General features: G+C 36.6%; 1 protein-coding gene across 2 annotated transcripts in view; it reads right to left on the bottom strand.

Annotated features, from left to right (window-relative positions):
* Positions 1–20,818, bottom strand: part of LMF1 (lipase maturation factor 1) — a 729,514-nt gene that overhangs the window by 600,412 nt on the left and 108,284 nt on the right. The window lies entirely within an intron of this gene.

Genomic DNA, 20,818 nt, shown 5'->3' with positions numbered 1-20,818 from the left:
AAACTGATACACATTCAAAATGATACACATGAGTTTATATTCTAGTGACAATTTATATAAGAAATGACCAGTTATAAGAAGAAACGACAATCTCCAACAGATATTCAAAAGACGGTGACATGGTGCAGTGCATAGAGTGCTGGATCTGGCGTCAGGAAGACCTGAGTTCAAATCTGAACTAAGATACTTACTAGCTTTGTGGCCATGGCAAATCACTTAACCTCTGCCTGCCTTAGTTTAGTCATTAGTAAAACATGAAGAATAATAGCACCTATTTCCCAAGGTTGCTGTAAGAATAAAATGAAATAAAATTAGTAAAGTATTTTTCAAATCTTAAAGTGCTATATAAATGCTACCTATTACTAAGAGATATGAGAAAGCTCTCAAAGGAGGTATAAAATTATCAACAACCACCTGAAAATGTATTAATAATTAATAATTATCAGAGATATGTAAATTAAAAGAAGTTTGAGCTTTCATGTAGATAAGATTGGGGGGGAGAATTAAAATTGAATGCTGCCAGTGCCATGGAAACACTGGCATTCTAATCCTGGTGAGGCTATGAACTGGTTTCATCTCTATGGAAAGCAATGTGAAATTAATTACAAAGTAAGAACAACAGGAGGAGCCAAAATGGTGGAGAAAAGGCAGAGACTAACATGAGCTCTCCCAAATTCCCCTTCAAACAACTTTAAATAACGTATCAAAATAAATTCTGGAATGACAGAATCCACACAAGGACAGAAGTGAAACAATTTTCCAGTCCAAGACAACGTAGAAAGTCAGCAGGAAAGGTTTGTCCCACCATGGTAAGAGTGGAGCACAGTACAGTGCAGACTGCAACAGTACAGGCCATGGTCCAGCATATCCGCAGCAGGCCTTAGGGGCGACTAAATCAACCATGGCAGGGGCAGCTTCCAGAGATCTCAGCCCAGACATGGTAAGGAGTTTGGACAATTGGTCAGAAGTAGATTACAGAAGTCCCTTTGCTGGGACTGGTTGCAGGACTCTGTTCCATTGCTCATATGGGTATCTGGGTTGCAGTCCCAGGGCAAGGAGGAATATTAGCACACCAGAGCTTGTAGCTGCAGGGGTGCAGGGAACCTGATCACAGTTCCTGGCTGGAAAAGATGCTTGAAATCATTCACAAACCAGAGCACAGGCCAGGAGAGTAGTAAACACACCCCTCCTTAGATTATAACACCTTGGAAGACCTGAAAACTTACAGACCTCCAGAACTAGCTCTTTTCAGAGAGCACAAAAATCCTGAATTTTGTGATAGAGCTCTTCAATTCTAGGAAGTTAAAAGTCAAGAAACAGATGGGAAATATGAGCAAACCACAAAAAAAGAACCTAATTATAGAAAGTTGTTATAGTGACAGGGAAGATCAAAACACAAACTCAGAAGAAGACAACAAAGTCAAAATTGCTACATCCAAAGCCTCAAAGAAAAAAATGCAAATTGGTCTCAGGCCCAAAAAGAATTCCTGGAAGAGCTCAAAAAGGATTTTAAAAGCAAATAAGAGAGGTAGAGGAAAAATTGAAAAAAGAAATGAGTGATGCAAGAAAATCAGAGTCAATGGCTTGGTAAAAGAGGCAGCAAAATACTATAGAAAATAATACCTTTAAAATATGTCACATATAAAATAGGCACAAAAATCCAATGAAAAGAAAAATGTTTTAAAAAGCAGAATCAAATGGAAAAAGAGGTACAAAAATTCACTGAAGAAAAGAACTACATAAGAAGTAGAATTTGCCAAAAGTACAAAAGCTCACTGAAGAAAAAAAATCCTTAAAAATTAGAATTGGGCAAATGGAAACTAATGAGACATCAAGAAACAATTTTTCAAAATTAAAAGAATGAAAAGATTAGAAGAAAATGTGAAATATCTCACTGGAAAAACAACTGACCTGGAAAATAGATTGAGGAGAGATCATTTAAGAATTATTGGACTAGGGGCGGAGCCAAGATGGTGGAGTGAAAGCAGTGACTTGCTTGAGCTCTCCCCCAAACCCCTCCAAATACTCATAAAAAATGGCTCTAAACAAATTCTGAAGCAGCAGAACCCACAAAAAGACAGAGTGAAACAAATTTCCAGCCCAAGACAACCTGGATGATTGATCAGAAAGGTATATCGCCTGGGCTGGGAGCACAGTGTAGTGCAGCGTGGGTGTGCAGGCCTCAGTGAACCTGAAGCAGGGCTCAGAGGACTGAATCTCTGGCAGCTGTGGAGGTTTCCAGACTCCTCAACCCACTAATGCCAAAGACAACTGAGAAGGTCAGTGGGAAAAGTCTGTTTCTGTCGGTGCAGAGAAAGGAAGGTGGGGTTTCAGCTTCATTCCCCAAGAGCATGGCCGGGGGGGGTGGAGGGGGGAGGCAGCTGCTTCCTGAGCTTCTGGCCCACAGACTGAGGGGGAATCCAGTGGCTGATCAGAGAGGGATTGCAGGGATCTCTTTGCCAGTGCTGAGGCAGGAATCTCTTGCTTTGACCGTGTTTGGATCTGGGTCACAGTTCTGAGCAGCGGTGCTGGGGTGAGGAGGAATGCTGGCATGGTGGAGCTTGTAGTGGCTGTGGAGAGGAACCGATCCTCACAGTTACAGGACAGAAAGGAGTACTTGTATTCACAGGCCAGGAAAGGAGTAAACACCTAGCCCCTTATCATACCACCTTGCAAGAACTGAAAATTTACAGGTACCTACAAGTATCTCTGAAAACAGCTGTACAAACCCCTGAAGCTTGGGACAGTACATTCTCCACATTGGAAGCAGACTCTTACCTTAACAAAGAGTTTAAACTCAAGTAATTGGCCAGGATCATGAGCAAGCAGCGCAAAAAGAGTCAGACTATATTATCTTACTTTGGTGACAAAGAAGATCAAAATATACAACCAGAAGAAGACAACAAAGTAAAGCTCCTACATCCAAAGCCTCCAAGAAAAATATGAATCAGTCCCAGGCCTTGGAAGAGCTCAAAAGGGATTTTGAGAAGCAAGTAAGGGAAGTAGAGGAAAAACTGGGAAGAGAAATGAGAGTGATGCAAGAAAATCATGAAAAACAAGTCAACAGCTTGCTAAAGGAGACCCAAAAAAATACTGAAGAAATTAACACCTTAAAAAATAGCCTAACCCAAATGGCAAAAGAGGTCCAAAAAGCCAATGAGGAGAAAAATGCCCTAAAAAGAAAAATTGGCCAAATGGAAAAGGAAGTCCAAAAGACTACTGAAGAAAATACTTCCTTAAAAATTAGAATAGAGCAATTGGAAGCTAGTGACTTTATGAGAAATCAAGACACTGTAAAACAAATCCAAAAGAAAAAAAATTAGAAAACAATGTGAAATATCTCATTGGAAAAACAACTGACCTGGAAAATAGATCCAGGAGAGAATTTAAAAATTATTGGACTATCTGAAAGCCATGATCAAAAAAAGAGCCTAGACATCATCTTTCAAGAAATTATCAAGGAAAACTGCCCTGATATATTAGAACCAGAGGGCAAAATAGAAATTGAAAGAATCCACAGATCTCCTCCTGAAAGAGATCCCCAAAGGAAAACTCCTAGGAATTATAGCCAAATTCCAGAGTTCCCAGGTCAAGGAGAAAATATTACAAGCTGCCAGAAGGAAACAATTCAAGTACTGTGGAAACACAATCAGGATAACACAAGATTTAGCAGCTTCTACATTAAAGGACGCAGGGCATGGAATATAATATTCCGGAGGGCAAAGGAGATAGGATTACAACCAAGAATCACCTACCCAGCATAACTGAGTCTAATCCTTTGGCGGGAAAAAATGGTCATTCAGTGAAATAGAGGACTTTCAAGCATTCTTGATGAAAAGACCAGAGCTGAATAGAAAATTTGACTTTCAAATACAGGACTCAAGTGGAACATGAAGAGGTAAACAGGAAAGAGACTTATTAAGATTGAACTGTTTACATTCCTGCATGGAAAGATGATATTTATAATTCATGATTCCTTTGTCAGTATTAGGGTAGTTGGAGGAAAAAAGAAGAGAAAAAAGAGAGAGAGAGAGAGAGAGAGAGAGAGAGAGAGAGAGAGAGAGAGAGAGAGAGAGAGAGAGAGAGAGAGATGGCACAGGGTGAGTTGAAGATTAAGGGGTCATATCTGGAGAATAAAATTAAGAGATGAGGGAGGATTAAACTCGGAGAAGAAGAAAGGGAGAGGTAGAATGGGGTAAATTATCTCACAAAGAAAAAAACAGAAAAGAAAAGTCTCTTACAGTGGAATGGAAGCAGTGGAAGGTGAGAGGGAACGAGTAAATCTTATTCTCATACAATTTGGCTTCAGGAGGGAATAACATACACATTCAATTGGGTATGGAAGTTTGTCTTACCCTACAAGAAAATAAGGAGAGAAGGGGACAAGAGAGCAGGGGGATGATAGAGAGGAAGGCAGATTGGAAAAGGGTGTAATCAGAAGTAAATACTTCTGAGGAGGAACAGGGTCAAAAGAAAGAATAGAATAAATGGGAGGGCAGAATAGGATTAAGGAAAATAGAGTTAGTTTTTCACAACATGTCTGCTATGGAAGTGTTTTGCATAACTGTACATGTACAACCTATATTGAGTTGCTTGCCTTTTCAATGAGGGTGTGTGGGGAGAGAGAAAGAGAGAAAATTTGAAACCTAAAGTTTTAAAAACATATGTTTAAAAAAAAGTTTTTACATGCTATCGGGAAATAAGAAATACAGGAAATGGGGTACAGGAGTCTATCCTGCTCTACAGGAAAATAGAAGGGGAAGGGGATAAGAGAAGGGGGAGAGAAAGAAAAGAGGACAGACTAGGGGAAGGGATATTCAGAATGCATGCCATCTTGGGGTGGGGGGAGGGTGAGACGAGTTGAAAATTTGGAACTCAAAAACTTGTGGAAATGAATGTTGAAAACTAGAAATAAATAAATGTATATTAAAAAAAGGAAAAAAAAGAAAAATTTAAAAAAAAAAATAAAATAAAAATATGTAACCTAGGGCTCAAGTGTAGGCATTTGCATAGGCCTCTCCTCACTGGTGGAGAGAATGATTGTTGGGTGCTCTGTGCTCCCAGAAAGAGCAGAGCAAGAGACAAAGATGGTGAGAGCTTGGGAGAGGAGAGTTGTTTTTCTGGTTTTGTCATCCCCTTCCCTCACACATCACTTATTGGAGCATTAAATAATCATTCTCTCCACCAATGAGGAAAGTCCTATGGAAATGACTAGATTTCAGCCTTAGATATATTCGTAATAAATTTAACATGTAACTTCAAAAAAAAAAAAGAATTATTGGACTACCTGAAGGCCATGATCAAAAAAAGAATATAGACATTACCCTTCAAAAACTTCTCAAGGAAAACTGCCCTGATATCCTAGAACCAGAAGGTAAAATAGAAATGGAAAGAATTCACTTATCACCTGCTGAAAGAGATCTCAAAATGAAAACTCCCAGGAATATTACAGCCAAATTCCAGAGCTCCCAGGTCAAGGAGAAAATATTGCAAGCAGTTACAAAGAAACAATTCAAATATCATGGAGCCATAGTCAGGATTACCCCAGGTTTAGAAGTTTTTACATTAAAAGATGAGAGGGTTTGGAATATGATATTCTGGAGGGCAAAGGAGCTAGGGTTACAATCAAGAATCACCTACCCAGCAAAACTGAGTATTTAATCCTTCAGGGGAAAACAAGGATATTCAAGGCAATAGAGGACTTTCAAGTATTTGTGATGAAAAGACCAGAGCTGGATAGAAAATTTGACTTTCAAATACAAGACTCAAGAGAAGCATAAAAAGGCAAACAGGAAAAGGAAATTATAAGGGATTCAATAAGATTAAACTGTTTACATTCCTACATGGGAAGATGATACTTGTAACTTCTAAGAACTTTATCATTCTTAGGAAAGTTGGAAGGAGTATATAGACAAAGTGCAAGGGAGTGAGTTGAATATGATGAGATCATATCTAGAAAAATAAAAATAAGGCATGAGAAAGAGGAATGCACTGGAAGGAGGAAGAGAAAGGTAGAATTATCTCACATAAAAGAGTCAAGAATGGAGGGGAAAACTGGGGAGGTGGGGAGCATTTGAACCTTACTCTCATCAGAACTGGCTCAAAGAGGGAATAACACACACTCAGTTGGGTAAAGAAATCTATCTAACACTACAGAAAAGTAGGAGGGAAGGGAACATGAGAAGGGGAGTGCTGATAGAAGGAAAGAAAGAATGGAGGAGGTAGTAGACAGAAGCAAAACACTTTTGAGGAGGACATGGTGAAAGCAGAGGGTAATATTAGCAGGGAAAAATAGACTCAAGGGAAATACAAAGTAATCAGAATTGTGAAAAAAAATTGAAGCAAATTTCTCTGATAAAGGCCTCTTTTCTCAAATATACAGAGAACCGAGTCAAATTTATAAAAATAAGAGCCATTCCCCAATTAATAAATGGTCAAAGGATATGAATAGGCAGTTTTCAAATGAAGAAATAAAAGCTATCTATAGGCATATGAAAAATGCTCCAAATCACTATTGCTTTGAGAAACGTAAATTAAGACAACTCTGAGGTACCACTCCACACCCATCAGATTGTCTAATGACAGAAAACGAAAATGCTAAATGTTGAAGGGGATGTAGGAAAATTGGGACACTGATGCACTATTGGTGGAACCATGGACTGATTCAACCATTCTGGAGAACAATTTGGAACTATGCCCAAAGGCATACTTTTTGACCAAGCAGTATCGCCATTAGGCATGTATACCAAGGTGATTAAAAGAAAAAAAAAGGAAAAGGACCTATATGTACAAAAATATTTATAGCAGTTTTTTTTTGTGGTGGCAAAGATTTGGAAATTGAAGGGATGCTCATCAACTGGAGAATGGCTGAACGAGTTGCAGTATATGATTGTGATGGATATTACTGTGCCACAAGAAATGGCAATTAGGATGCTCTCAGAAAAAACCTGGAAGTACTTAAATGAACCAATGCAAAATGAAATGAGCAGAACTAGGAGAATACTGTACACAGAAACAGCAATATTATATGATGATCAACTATGAATGACTTAGCTATTCTCAACAATACAATGATCCAAGATAATTCCAAAGGACTTACAATGAAAAATAAGAGAGTGTGTGATGGGCATCACTTGAACCTTACTCTCATTGGTATTGGCTCACAAAGGGACTAATACACACAATCAGTTGAGTACAGAAATCTATCTGTTGGATAGGAGGTGATTAAGAAAGAGGAGAGGGACTGACAGAAGAGAGGCAGACTGGGGGAGTGGTAGACTGACGTAAACCACTTGGTGAGGAGGGAAAGGATGAAAGGAGAGACAAACAGGAGGAAAAATTGAATGGAGGAAAATACAGTTAGTAATTATAACTATGAATATGAATGGGATGTACTCTCCCATAAAGCAGAAGTAGATAGCAGAGTAGATCAAAAAACAGAATCCTATACTATGTTGTTTACAAGAAACATACTTGAAGCAGAGAGACACACAGAGTAAAGGTAAGGGACTGGAGCAGAATCTACTATGCTTCAGCTGAAATTTAAAAAAAAAACAGCAGGGGTAGCAGTCCTGATCTCAGAAACAACAAAAGCAAAATTAAGCCTAATTAAAAGGGATGAGGAAGGGAACTACATTTTGCTGAAAGGTATCATAGACAATGAAGTAACATCAATACTAAACGTATGAAACAAATGGCATGGCATCCAAATTCTTAAAAGAAAAATTAAGTGAGATACAGGTTCATGATCAAACAAGAGATACAGAGCATTACAAAATGCAAAATAGATAATTTTGAATATATTAAATTAAAAAAGCTTTTTCACAAATAAAACCAATGCAACAAGATTAGAAGGAAAGCAGAAAGCTGGAAAACAACCTTTACAGCAAGTGTCTCTGATAAAGGCCTCATTTCTAAAACATATAGAGAACTGAGTCAAATTTATAAGAATACAAACCATTCCCCAATTGATAAATGGTCAAGGATATGAACAGGAAGTTTTCAGATAAAGATATCAAAGCTACCCATAGGCATCTGAAGAAGTGCTCCAAATCATTTTTGATTAGAGAAATACAAATTAAAACAACTCACACCTATCCGATTGGCTAATATGAGCAAAAGAAAATGCTAAATGTTGGAGAGGATGTGGGAAAACTGGGACACTAATGCACTGCTGATAGAGTTATGAACTGATCCAACCATTCTGGAGAGCAATTTAGAACTATGCCCAAAGGGCAACCAAACTGTGCATACCCTTTGATCCAGCAATACCACTACTAGGTCTGTATCCCAAAGAGATCACAAAAAAGGAGAAAGGACCTACATGTGCAAAAATATTTATAGCAGCCCTTTTCATGGTTGCAAAATGTTGGAAATTGAGGGGATGCCCATCAATTGAAGAATGGCTGAACAAGATGTGGTACATGAATGTAATGGAATACTACTGTGCAATAAGAAATGATGAACAGGCAGATTTCAGAAAGACTTGTATGAACTGGTGCAAAGTGAAATGAGCAGAACCAGGAAAACATTGTACACAGTATCAGCAATATTGTGTGATGACCAACCATGAATGACTCAGCTCTTCTCAGCAACACAATTATCTAACACAAGTACAAAGGACTCATGAAGGAAAATGCTATCCACCATCCAAATAAAGAACTAATGCACTCTGAATGCAGATTAAAGCATACCTTTTTTTCACTTACCTTATTCTTTTCTCTTTGTTTTTTTTTCCTTTTGATCTCTTTCTTCTTTCAAAACTGTGACTAATATGGAAATATGGTTTACATGATAGCACATGTATAATCCATATCAAATTGCCTACCATTTTAAAAAGAGGGGAGGGGAGGAAGAGAGGGAAAAAATGGAACTCAAAATCTTACAAAAATGAATGCTGAAAAATTGTCTTGACATGTAATTGGGGAAAATTTTTTTTTTAAATATTAGGAGGTTGGACTAGATGACCTCTAAGTCATGACAAGAAAGTAGTTCAGGATATGTTAACCAGGACAGATAGTTCAACATCCTATATTCCAAATCTTTAGGACAGCACAATAAGTAATAACAATTACTACTCTTTAGTTATAAGGAAAAAGTTAAATTATGTTCATTACACTATGCTTATATAGGCAAGGCATAATTTCGATATTGTCACCACTTAATAATTTTTGGTTTGCAATTTCAGCATTTTAGAGACTTTCTGGTTTTTGGTAGTTTTCCTGTATTTATTCCTTTATTTATATGGCCCAAAATAGAAGTCATGGGCTTCATATGGAATTTACTCTTTGATATGTGAATTTCCCACTCTTTTTTAAGCAAAAATAAAAGTATTAAAATGGATGAAAACTGAACATTATCTTATTAGGTAGATGATTCTTATAGGACAAGCTTTTGAAGTAAAGCAATTTCTGAACTGATTAGGTTGGTTGGCCTATTTCTCTCTCTTTCTCACATACACACACACACACACACACACACACACACACACACACACACCACCAACAAAAACAACAACTTCTGACAATCCTGATTTAATCTAAAACTTTAAATTATTCCTAGATTTTTATTAGACTATTCCTTGTTAATGCACCTGAAAGCCTATATTAGAGTAAAACTTGGTTGCATGATGTCAGACCAATTTAGCATCAAAATTTCTCACAGCTTCTCTTGGCTATCAGCTACAGGTATTCAGTCTAATTATTCATTCATTCACACATTCAACAAATATTTGAGTATTTACTATGTACAACACACTGTACTATGGGATATATACACCATGTAAGATAGTCCAGGCTCTCTATGAGCTTGTAATTCAGTAGGGGATAAAGAAGTATACATGGAAAGAAATATACATGCATACTCACATGTTCTAAGTATAACAGGCCTATAGAAGTTTGGAGCTCCTCCCTATAAATGAATTTAAAAAGCTGGCTTCTTGGGGCAGCTAGGTGGCACACTGGATAGAGCACTGGCCCAGACACATAATACTTCCTAGCTGTGTTGACTCTGGGCAAATCACTTAACTCCAATTGCATCACAAAAAAAACAAAAACAAAAAGAAAAAAACCCAACCTGGCTTCTTAATCAGTGAGATCTTTATCCCATCTGGACCTTTTAAAACTATTTAATAAAACATGGGTTAAGGTAAACAGATTTCTTCATACTAGCCTTTTCACTGTTTTAGAATCCTATAATTAGCAAAGCAAAGCTGCTAATCACAATTAGCAATCCTGATTTCTCTTCACTTGTCTTCTTCCCCCTCTGAAATCCTTCCTACGCCACTGGTATTCACACACTCAGAATTTCTATACAGCTCTTCTCTTTAGAATCTAGATGAATCCATCAGGAAATAAACTGGATGGTAGAGAGATTAAAGAAGTGAGGCTCAGAAATTGATGGGCCTGAAAGTATTTGTGGTTTAAGATACATAAATTAATAGCAATGAGAAGCAGGCAGGTACCAATGGCATAGAGAGGGAGGATGTTGACATTAAGCAGAGAGAGAAAAAAAAACTTAGGAGACAGCACGTACTATTAATTCAGGAGAAGAACACGGGAGACACAGATTTAATTACATTAATATAAACCATAGATGAACATCACACAGTAAGAGATTGACTACAGCTGGAGAAAGAAGGTTGGTTTCAGGAGAGTCTGACGGGGAACACAACACACACTGTCATTTAGGATCCAAATCAAAATGGTTTTTGGTGGCAATGACAAATGTATATGCCACTTAGCACCACTGTCCTGGCCAAATTTCAAACTGGGCTACTATATCACACTCCTCTAATACAATTCTCATAATTTTAATGGGAAGATGAGCTTCCTGCCATATAAAAATATTTGTGATGTTAGTATGTAGATTTTAAGTATTTAACCATATTTCATATTAGAGGGAGCTACATTTTGACAGCAAATAATACAATTTCCTTCTATAGAATCTGCACAGCATTCGTGCAATCCCACAGGACAAAAGTCATTCTATAAACCCAAGCCGATGTTGTCACTCACTATCCTCCTTTACAAAGCAAGAAGTATGAGCAACTACATTTTGGATGTACAAAACTCCTCCAAAGTTACATGATGCTATGGATTAGAAAGCACAATTTAATCAAACATCTAAACTGATGATGTTTGAGAAGCTATTAAAAATGTCAATAATATGTTAGAAACCTGGAGAAAAGCTGTCCAAAACCATTATGGATCTGAAAGCACGATAAAGAGGAATTTAATCACCTTCAGAAACGCAAGCTATTACTATCATTATTATCATCAGAGTTATCTTGCTCTCATCTTCTTTGGATGGGGTTTAGACAGAAACAAGTCACTATCCTGCTGTTTTCCCTTTATTGTTACCATAATGTTATTATCATCATGTTTCTCTTTCCTATCATCTTTTCCAAAAGCAGTCAGATAGAAATGGATCTTAGACTAGTCCCTATTCTGATCATGTTATTTCATAGTTAATATTCTATGGATTGTTGAACATATGAATACAATAACTTATTTTGTAGTTGAATAAAAATATTATGATGCAAGCTCATTATTGATAGGTTCACTGAAACTTCTCAGTGCAGCTCTAGTGGCAGATAGACAGAACAACAGGGATGAAATGTACCTCAATCCTTTTTTCATGTGATTTTAATCTCCTCTGTGGAGTCTTCATATATTCAAAGCTTTTCTTTCCATGGAGCTTGAAGATCTTGAGCATTTGGTATGGCAACAGTTTCTAAAATTTTTGTACTTTAAGTTTTAGGGGATCAGTTGGCAACTGTAAGTTTATTCTGTGATGATGGTCTGGTTCCAGGACCATTGATTGAGTTTTACAGATATTTTGAAGTTTGTATATGAAGCTTGGAGGTTAGTCATCTTTTAGTTCATGAAAGATAGTGATCTTCTGTGGTATAATTCCAACCACCAGATCACAGTCTGCTAGGTAGTAGGTGCTACACCCCGAAGTAATGATTTGCACAGTTACTACCATTTCTTTGCATAATCTACACTGATATAGAAATCTAGGCACCTTAAGAGATAATCCTTTTTCCTGAATTGCCAACACAATCCCTCTTTTTCTACAACTCTGTATGATAAACCATTTAACACTTGGTTATCAACATATTGCTGGTTGGATTCATAGATATGTTGCCTATGGAAGGCCTTTTGATTCCATTCTAGGCTCCATCCAGAGAGAACAATTTTCACGTACATTCAATAAGTTTAATAACACGTACCCGTTATTGGTGTAGCAATATTAGAAGGATGACGCCTAACATATAAAAGGGTTATTTAGGTTATCACAACTACTCGTTGGCCATTCCTTGGTATGTTACTTTATTTGTTACTATATTATATATCTTATCACCCCAAATTCAGTGTTGACCCAGGGATATATTTATATATTCTTTTATTCATTAATAAAATATAAACATTCATTAACAAAATTTAAACATCTCTCAATCGATTAAGCTAAGAGGCCTGATGTAAGTGGAACAAAAAGTACTTACTAAATAAAAATAGAAGTATATTTGTTACTCATATTTATAAAATTTCTTAATCTAGGATTAAATAAGTTACTGAAAATATAATTCGTTAACAACAAATTCTATAACAAAGGGAAAATGGATCATTTTAACATTTGAGGTGTGGAAAAAAAAATCACAGCCAGTCATTTTAAGCCCTCACTGCAAGAGCAGTAATAGTAATGTCAATATCAATAGTAGTAGTACTAGTAGTAAGGATATGAACTTAAAAGAGGTTAAAATGATATAACTTCAATATTTAAGACTCAGGATTTTATCTGTGCATACTTCCTCCAGTTATACAGGTCAAAATTCTCTATGCCAGGGGTGGGGAACCTGTAACCTTGAGGCCATATGTGGCCTTCTAGATCCTTGGGTGCAGCCTTTTGACTGAGTCCAAGTTTTACAGAACAAATCCTTTCATTAAGGGGATCTGTTCTGTGAAGTTTGGATTCAGTCAAAGGGTCACACTTGAGAACCTAGAGGGCCACATGTGGCGTTGAGGCTGCAGGTTCCCCACCCCTGTACCTATGCCTTAGTGAACTGCTGTCTCCTCCCCACTTAATATGTGTGGAGAGATTTAAGTAACAAACATCTCTCCATTTTTATTACATAAATACTATCTAATTAACTGCGGTGGGAGTTCTGAGCTTAACTGATTGAGAGATGTTTAATTTTTATTAATTAATAAGAGAATATATAAATAAAATCCTAGATCAACATAGAACTTGAGGTGATAAGATAAGGCATGGGAACAAATAAAATAACAGGCTGAAGGATAACCAGTAAGTGGAGTTGATAACCTGAGTAACCCTGTTTATGAGAGGGGTCATCCTTCTTATATTGCTATACTAATAACATATTATTAAATTTGTTGAATATACATGAAAATGGTTCATCTCTGGATGGAGCCTATGAAATAGCTAAGATACAAGAATATAATCAAAAGACCTGATAATGAGCCTCTCCCCATTTAGCTAAGGTTGGTCCTCGGAAGACAGACATAATTGAAGCTTTTTTATCTTAGTAGGTCCTAGAAGAGCTTATGTATAGCCTTTAAGATCAATGGGTCACATTCTATGTTATAAGGAGGCATCAGAAGAGGACTTTAGTTGAGTAATATGATTTAGAAACCAAAGAAACTGTTAATAAATGCAAATAAGTATGTTGTCAGCTGACATGTTGATTAGTTTTGATGAACTGATTTTCTTTTTTACTTTTAAAAAAATTTTGTTACAAAGGAAAACTCACTGGGCAGGCAAAGAACATCAGAAATCAAGCTGATATAAAGACAAATCAAACAACAACTATAAACACAAAAAATAAAATAAAAACAAACATTCCAATAAAAAATAGGTATCATTATTCCCAGTCCAAAAGTCTAAATACCATACCTTAAGACCTTACTAATATAGTAAACAACTAAAATTAAGATTAAGAAAATGTGTCAGAGAAAAGGATTCAAGGAACATTTTTTCTCAATTGTGGAAATTCCAGGTCTGCTACCATCATCTCTGCTTGCTTGAGATAGTCCTTCCCTTAGAATAACTTGGGCAGTTACTAAAGAGATTACTTTACGAAGTACTAGCTTTAATGACAGAATTTCCATGATATTCAATTTAAAGATATATGATAGTTTGGCCCAGGCATTCAAAACGAAAACTGAAAAACATCATGCAGTAAGTAGACTATCAACGGGTATACAATTTCTTTGCCCTTCTCTCCCTAAAAAAAACTGAGCAATTCACCTAAATTCTCATCTTGACCATAAACAAAAGTCAGAAGTCAGAACAAGACATGCTGACAACCTAATTGTTCTAACTATTTCATAGAGTTATAATGGTGTAAAGGATTTTTCTGTGCATACATGAAGTTTCTCAAAAACCAATACAGGATTTTACAGGAATGTTCCCTATTGCTCCTCAGTTAATGATGTAAAGCATCTCATATAGAAGAAAGATTCTATGAAGTACAAACAAACTGAAGATTCTAAACAGGCCTCAGACTTATTTTTAGCTTCTTTGGGGATAGCAACATTCAACATTTGGACTAGTCTGCACAATTGAGGTTCATGAGCAAATCAAACCTGGATGAGTGAGGCTACATCTGACTGTATGAATAATTGAATTAAAACAAACTGCTTTCTAAAACATGGGGGGCTGGGAAGAGAATTAGATGAACTATAAATTAAAACAGAGGATATGAATACCATGCAAACTCTAGTGTTAGGGTTAACGTGAATCTGGAAACAGTTTAGTGAAAACCTGGTGTGGCTAGAGGCCAGCTCCAAGCTTAGTTGCTCTGGGCTAATCGCTTCCTTCAGGCAAGCTACTCTAGCGCACTAATAGGTTTTAATAAAAACTTCCAATTGGGCCAGTAAACCCCTCATTAAGCTGTTTTTAAAGCATGAATTTAAGAGCAGCAAGGGTAAAAGGTCGCAAGGAGTATTTAATTCACAACGGCTGGCAAGAGGTGCTGTTGTGATTGAAAACACCAGAGTTCAAGTGTCCAGGGCCATATAAACATCCGATTCTGTCACTAGACCTAGGTAAGTGACAGTTTGAAAAATAGATTTAATAAGCCATAAGGAAAAGTTTCCCACTCTACATGAGAAATAGAAACACAAGATCGTAGCACTAGTTAAAAAACAAAAATGGTCAGTATCCACTTAAACAGAATTCCCTTAACTGTCAATATCTTGCCCAAAATGGTTTTCAAAGATAGCCTACAACTCTTACCCCATGCAAATGTCATGAATGTATAATTTCTAGCTTTATTAAATCAATGCAAATTACAACTGCATCCTATATTACATATTATCTTGGTTTCTTCATTCTATCTTTTTTCTTTTTGAAAACCCTCTCTCCAATTATTATTGGTAAGAGTTTTGTAATCAATCTTAGGCAGTAACTACCACCCTGTATCATTTTTCTTAAACATACCAAGGTCTGTTATATTCTCCTTATTACTACTAGAGACATTTCTAAGCACTACGTCCCAAATGGTTTTTTTTTTTAAATGAAAACACACTTCAGGTATACCATAACTCAACTGAGACCCTGAAATAGCACTCTTGTTTTCCTGCTACCTTCACTCTTTTCCTGAAATTTGTCCTTATTTTAGAGATCTGTATGGAAACACTTGTTGCTAACAGGCTCAGCCCCAAAATAGAAGGGGTGCCTGGCTCCTAACATCAGCACTTTAAAATTATGGGCCTATCATATTCATATTAGTCTCTCCACTATACAATTCAATATTGCCATGTAAATGATTCATTATTTCTTTAAAGCGTACTGGATTTGGTGTTAGAGGAACTGGGTTCAAATCTCAACTCTACAACTTACAACCCCTGTGACCTTATGTAAGCCTCTAGACTTTTCTGGCTCTCAGTTTAATTAGGAGATTGAATCTGAAAAACTCTGAGGTCCCATCCACCTCTAACTGTAATCACAATATTCTTTGCTAATTAGCATGAGGTGTGCCTCTCAGTTCTTCAGAATTATATACTCTATTCTCACCCTGGTTAGAAGTACATCAAATGATTAAATGTTCTACGGGAATGTTATCATTTTTAGCATCAACTCTGTTAGAATACTGCTCTGAAATGTCTCAACCACTTTCCTAGTATAGGTCCACATAATCTCAAGACTTCAATTACTACATCTTCGATTATTTTGATTATACCCTACTTGGTCTTTCTGCTTCCAGTCTCTCTCTAACCATAATCCACCCTATATACTACTGTTAGGGTCCTTTTCCTCTAGCACAATTTCAGTATTCAAAACCTTAAAATGATCTATAATAGAACAAATGGCAGAGTTAGATCATCTAGTCAAAAATCAGCATTTTTAAAGGTTAGGGAGCACAAAAATTAGAAAATAGTTATTTCACCTCTCTGAGAGCGATTTTTGAGAGCCTAATTGAAATTCATTCTTTTATTTTGCTTTTCCTCAAGGATCCATAGTTTTATCAGTTTGGGTAGTCCCTCCTAAGACATAGATGCCAATTTCTCTATAACTCAGCAAACAGCCTTCAGAATTGACTGTGGCCAAAACAAAAAATATTCATCACCTAGTGGCCAACATTCTAGTGAAAAGCTATGTACTCTTTGGATTTCACTGCCTTGTTTCTCCTCCCCAGGAAAAGCTCATCACCAAGAAATTCACCATCACAGAGATTTCATCAGCTTATCAGCTTTTATATTTACACCTAATCATTACCTTCAGTAGCTTCTGCCCCTCTGACTGGACAGAGGAATAAAAAACTCCTCCCAAAGGAAAAAAAAAACCTCTTCATTTCCCACCAGCTTTACTGCTTGGATTTGAGGCAGCTATGTGGTCAGGAAGACCTGAGATCAAATCTAGCCTCATATAATTCCTACCTATGTGACTGTGGGCAAGTCACTTAAACCTGTTTGCATCAGTTTCCTCATTTGTAAAATGAGCTGGTGAAGGAAATGGCAAACCACTCCAGTGTCTTTGCCAAGAAAACCTCAACTGGGGTCACAAAGAGTCAGACATGACTGAAACAACTGAAAAACAATCACTCCTTGGATTCTTGGACTCTACCATCATCATGACCCCAGTATCAGGTACCATATCTCTCCACCTCTTTTCCACTTTTCAGCTTCCTTTCGTGTGTTGTTTTCCCCCATTAGATTGTAAGCTCCTTGAGGGCAGAGACTGTGTCTTTTTCTCATTTGTATCCCCAAAGCTTACCACAGTGCCTCGCAAATAGCAGATGTTTGATAAATGCATAATGTATTGTGTTGTGTTTTGGTTGTACTGGTCTTCACATGAGAGGCAGACAAACCTCCACTGAAGTTCTATTCTTATAATTCATCATGTTACAGAATCAACCTCGTGTTCTAAAGGGAATACAGGGAAGTCTTTCAGTAAAGTCCAGCAACAAACCACATCTTTCTTTATAGAAACGAAAATTTTAAGATACTCAAAAGTCCTATATGATAAATTATTTGATTCCTAGACAATCATAAACATACAATCAGAAGGATTCCTTGGAATAGTGGTAAAAAGTAAAATTCAAGCCGCTTAGGCAAGAAAGAAACAGTAAGTTAGAGATCAAGGCGTGTTAAATTCAGAGTTTCTGTACTCGTGTCAAGATAAGTAATTATAGAAACAAAAGTAGAATACAGATGTCCCTCAAAATAGAAATCGCTTTACAGAATAATTCGTAATAGGTCTTAACTAGGGCTCTTCATACTTACACAAGGTTATACATGTTCATCTTTTTCAGCTCTAATTCTTCCCTTATATCAATATTCACACATGTTTAATTCTTCTCTATTAATAAAATATTTATCCAATACCTCCCAAAAAAGATATTCCTATCCTAAAGAAGGAATTACAACATCCATTTTTTTTCAAATAGATACATAGCAGAAAGTTGAACACAGTCTGCTACATGGCCTGGATTCAGTTAGTGAAACATTTAAGATGAAGAGCTAGGATCCCATGGCATTCACTGTATAGGAAGTCAACTGAAGAAGAATGTGAAGGCTCTCAAGAATAAAATTCCAGTGAAAAAAATTACTTCAATAGGGAAGAAAAATGGGAGCTACCTAAAGAAAAAGGATCAAATTTTAGAAGTTCTCAATAGCCTAAGACAATGGGCCAAATTTAATGACATGAAATGTAACTGGATTCAAAGAACTAACTGCATAAATGATGGAGACATGGATAGTTCACATGAAGTGATAATTTCATATAAAAGAGACTTGAGAATTTTAGTGGACTGCATGTTCAATATGACTACAGTGTTACACAGTGGCCAAAAAACTAATACAGTCTTAGACAGAATTAAAAGAAGCATGATGTCCACAATGAAGTACCTGTATAGGCCTGTCCTACTTCATACATTCAGATAAAATCTGGAATGCTAGTTTTGGCTTTAGGCAATATATTTTAAGAGGGGTAGAAATGAGCTAGAGCATTTCAAAGAAAAGCAAATAATATGGTGAGAAACTTGAAACTATATCACAGAAAGATCAATTAAACAGACAAACCTTTAGCTGAGAGAGGAGATATTATCAAGTGCCTTCAAGTATTTAAAGGGCTGCCTTGTAGAAGAGGAATTAGATTTATTCTGCTTGGCTCCAAATGGTAGAACTAGGAATAATGGGTATATGATACAAAAGTAAATTTTGGTTCAATAAAAGGTAACACTTCCTAATAATTATAGCTTCCAAAATAGATTGGACTAGAAGAAGGCAATGGGCTCCCCATCAATGGGGGTCTTCAGTTAGAGGCTTGGTGACCACATTTCAGGAACGGAATAGATAGGAATCTTGCTCAAGTACATATTGGACCAAATGAACTCTGGTGTCCCTTCCAACTCTGAGAGATTATGACAATGAAATCAACTTTGGTAATATCCACAAATAGGTTGAAATAATATTAATGTTAAACCTATCTTAGTCCTCTGAAGTCAGGCATCAGATCGTTGTTACTGCCCCAAGACCTTCATGACCTACCCTCTCCTACCTTTCCAGTCTTCTTACACCTTATTCCCTGATACATACCTCTGAACCAATGGCATTGGCCTTCTGGCTGCTCCATAAACAAGACACTCCATCTCTCAGATCCAGGCATTTTCTCTGGCTATTCCCCATGCCTGATATGTTCTCCCTCTTCAACTCTGCCTAATTACTTTCTTATCTTCCTTTAAGTTCCAACTAAAATCCCACTTTCTATAGGTAGCCTTCCCCAACTCTTCATAATTCCAATACCTTCCCCTCCCCCTTACCTGTTAATTCCATTGCCTTCCCTCTGTCAATTTTTTCCTATCTATTCTGTACATAGCTTGCTTTGTATATGTTTGTTTGCATGTTGTCTCCCCCATTAGACTATAAACTTCTTGAGGGCAGGCCCTATTTTTTGCCTCTTTTTGTACACCCAGCACTTAACACACGTAATATAATGTTGATTAATTGATACAGAAGATCTTCAAGAATCCATACTTTTTTAGAAACATTTGAAGAGTGTTAAATGTAGTATTTAAGATGACTCAGCACTTGCGAAAGGACTATTTTAGCCTTTCACATGTTCTAATTTTATCACCATAAAGCAAGCAAGCAAGCACAGAATTTACTTTATAAAATATTCCTCCATCTCTTTGGAGAAACCAGTAAAAGTAATTCCCAAAGCTTTGTGGCATGCAAACTGCTGCATTTGTATTTCATAACTCACTGTCTTGAGCTAGAAGAATTTTTAGTAGCTTTTACCTAAAGGTAAAGAACAAAAAGCAACCAAAGGCATTACCAGTTGATCCCATTTGGCCTAATAGCTTGCTGTTATTTCTACCCTTTGTTAGCCTTTTGCCTTCTTTTAAAATTCACCCAGACAGCATGTAGTTCGCAGAAGGCCACCAAACGCCATCCTCACAAATATCCAAAAGCACACTTCCTGCAGGGGTACAGGAAACAGTCAGCATTTACAAAGCTTACTCAATGAATTATTTTTTAAGATTGTTCTTTGAAGTAAATGTTACCAAACTGTAACTGCTTTCAAAGCCCAGTAATATTCAATGCAACTTCTTCAAAAAGAGAAAAGGATGGCCGCATTGTTGTTTCAGCTATATTATAACAAAAATATTGTGGTTTTCCTGTGTTCTGACAAAGTCACTTCAAATTTACATTTCATTCATCTTATTCAGCAACAGCATTTTAACTAAAAACAGGACTAAAGGAATCCTACTGCGAACAAAGAATTTGAAGAACAGTAGCAGGTTACTTACTGATTCAGGAGATAAAAGTAGATATATCACAACCTAGTCAGTATGAGAAGAATAGAGGTCATTTAAGACAAATGGAGTAATTATACTGTAACCTCCAGTGTCTAAATAAAAAATTTAGCCATACTAAGAAAAGGGTAAACTGGTACTTCTTACACCTGAAATCTTGGGTTATAGCTCATACTCAACTACTAATTCACTTATAGGAACTTGGGATAAACTCCCTTAATTAACATCCCTACTCTGTTTCTACATCTTTAAAATTAAAGACACGACTGTCTCTAGTCTGTTCACAGTAATTCTGGACAGTCAAACGAGAACAAAAAAAATTAAATATGTCGACTTTCTTAGGAGAAAGATGTCATACAACTAAAAGCTCTTAACTATTGTGTTATGAGCTTGTTAAAATGAAATTAGATATTGCCATAACCATATCTTCAGACCAGTTAAAAATGAAAGTCCTCTGAGAATTTAACCCACTCCAACTTTAACAGTCTACTCCAGGGAAACTTTTTTCCACAAAGACAGCCCTTCCTTCTATAT

Source organism: Phascolarctos cinereus, unplaced genomic scaffold (genome assembly GCF_003287225.1).
Source record: "Phascolarctos cinereus isolate Bilbo 61053 unplaced genomic scaffold, phaCin_HiC Scaffold_4;HRSCAF=312, whole genome shotgun sequence".
NCBI classification, from domain to species: Eukaryota; Metazoa; Chordata; class Mammalia; order Diprotodontia; family Phascolarctidae; genus Phascolarctos; species Phascolarctos cinereus.
This window is presented reverse-complemented; position numbering and strand designations above follow the sequence as displayed.